The sequence below is a fragment of the Penaeus japonicus genome, unplaced genomic scaffold (genome assembly GCF_977035675.1).
Source record: "Penaeus japonicus unplaced genomic scaffold, GWHDUDI00000001_assembly GWHDUDI00000010, whole genome shotgun sequence".
In the NCBI taxonomy this organism is placed as follows: Eukaryota; Metazoa; Arthropoda; class Malacostraca; order Decapoda; family Penaeidae; genus Penaeus; species Penaeus japonicus.
Window position 1 is genome coordinate 3,986,380 of NW_028234412.1, and position 2,500 is coordinate 3,988,879.

Consider the following 2,500-nt stretch of genomic DNA (forward strand, 5'->3'; position numbering starts at 1 on the left):
TTTTTCTTTTTCTGTCTCTCTCTCTCTTCTCTCTCTCTCTCTATCTATCTATCTATCTCTCTCTCTCTCTCTCTCTCTTCTATATCTCTCTCTCACACACACATTGTATGTATATATATATATATATATATATATATATATATATATATATATATATATATATATATATATATACATATATATATGTGTGTGTGTGTGCGTGTGTGTGTGTGCATGCGTGCGTTCGTGGGTTTAGATCGATCACTTGCATTCCGCAGACTGTCAAGGTATTAAAGTATCCCTTTCCATATAGATTCATAAATATTCATAAACTCCTACATATCAATACCTACAAATCTACATCCCGATATTTCTGTACACAAATATAAACAATGTCTGGTAGATCATCCATCACAATCATCCAACAGCTATAGTAACCGGTGTTAAAATAACAAACCCTGATAAGACAACAACAAAACAAAAAGATGTACCGTGTGAAACGCACCTAAAATTATCATAAAACATCTTAGAAGAAATGAACTTGAGAGATGCTTTCTTGAATGCGATCGAGACCCCACTATAAGGAACTACTTACTTCTAACTCTTTTTGTTAGTCACTAAGACAAATATTTCAGATGTTTGATCCAGATACACACACAGACATAGATAAACACGCACGCTAACATAAACACATAGACACATACGTTGTTAGATAAAGGGGTTAAAGTTGTTTTATATCTTTGTTACCTTTACTTTCTAATTAGCATACTGTGCAATATCTGAAGAGACCTGTGTTAACTCGTTGGTGTTTGCAAAACTTGGGCCTACAGTACATCTGTGTGTATGGTTTGTCACTGGCAGATTTGGTTGGTTTGTCACTGTCAGACTCGGTTGGTTTGTCATCTTGTCAGATTCGGTTGGTTTGTCATCTTGTCAGATTCGGTTGGTTTGTCATCTTGTCAGATTCGGTTGGTTTGTCATCTTGTCAGATTCGGTTGGTTTGTCATCTTGTCAGATTCGGTTGGTTTGTCATATTGTCAGATTCGGTTGGTTTGTCACTGGCAGATTCGGTTGGTTTGTCATCTTGTCAGATTCGGTTGGTTTGTCATCTTGTCAGATTCGGTTGGTTTGTCATCTTGTCAGACTCGGTTGGTTTGTCATCTTGTCAGATTCGGTTGGTTTGTCACTGGCAGATTCGGTTGGTTTGTCACTGGCAGATTCGGTTGGTTTGTCACTGGCAGATTCGGTTGGTTTGTCATCTTGTCAGATTCGGTTGGTTTGTCATCTTGTCAGATTCGGTTGGTTTGTCATCTTGTCAGACTCGGTTGGTTTGTCATCTTGTCAGATTCGGTTGGTTTGTCACTGGCAGATTCGGTTGGTTTGTCACTGGCAGATTCGGTTGGTTTGTCATCTTGTCAGATTCGGTTGGTTTGTCATCTTGTCAGATTCGGTTGGTTTGTCATCTTGTCAGATTCGGTTGGTTTGTCATCTTGTCAGATTCGGTTGGTTTGTCACTGGCAGATTCGGTTGGTTTGTCACTGGCAGATTCGGTTGGTTTGTCACTGGCAGATTCGGTTGGTTTGTCATCTTGTCAGATTCGGTTGGTTTGTCACTGTTAGATTCGGTTGGTTTCTCATCTTGTCAGATTTGGTTGGTTTGTCATCTTGTCAGATTCGGTTGGTTTCTCATCTTGTCAGATTCGGTTGGTTTGTTACTGGCAAATTCGGTTGGTTTGTCACTGGCAGATTCAGTTGGTTTGTCATCTTGTCAGATTTGGTTGGTTTGTCATCTTGTCAGTTCGGTTGGTTTGTCACTGGCAGATTCGGTTGGTTTGTCACTGTCAGATTCAGTTGATTTGTCACTGTCAGACTCGGTTGGTTTGTCATCTTGTCAGATTCGGTTGATACAACTCTACGACTTGGCTCTTTATAACAACACTTTATACAACTCGACAAGGCCCCATTAGCATTGTACTAAATGTGTCGATCCTCTCTTGTAGATGTTTCGAGAGCATGATGTGTGAAGTGAGATCATAGACAGTTTTTCCCACAAACGTCCTACGCCTGGCAGCGCATTCACCAGCCAATCAGCGTCTAAGGAGAGTAATGACGTCACCAACTAAATCTTGAACGCGTTGATGGAATCGTCTCTACCAAAGACGCCTTAAGTGAAATATATGTCAGTGGAGGCATATTTTACTTTGTAGGGCAGTATGGTAATGAAGGTCAGGTTTTATATTAAAATGTGTCGTAAATTGCTGGAAAATTACTGACGTAGTTATACATCATCCTTTTTTTTATCTTTTCAGTATTGTCATGGAATTTGGTGTTTTCTTTTTTATGATATAGTCATGGCAATAGAAGTGGTAGTGTTATTTTGTGTGATTAATCAATTTGATGATTTTGATGACGATGATAATGTTTTTGCGTGTGTCTTTGTTTTATGTGTGTGTGTGTGTATGAATAAACAAAAGAAGAGAGAAACATAAAAGTTAATATGGAGAACATGTTTACTCCTTTTT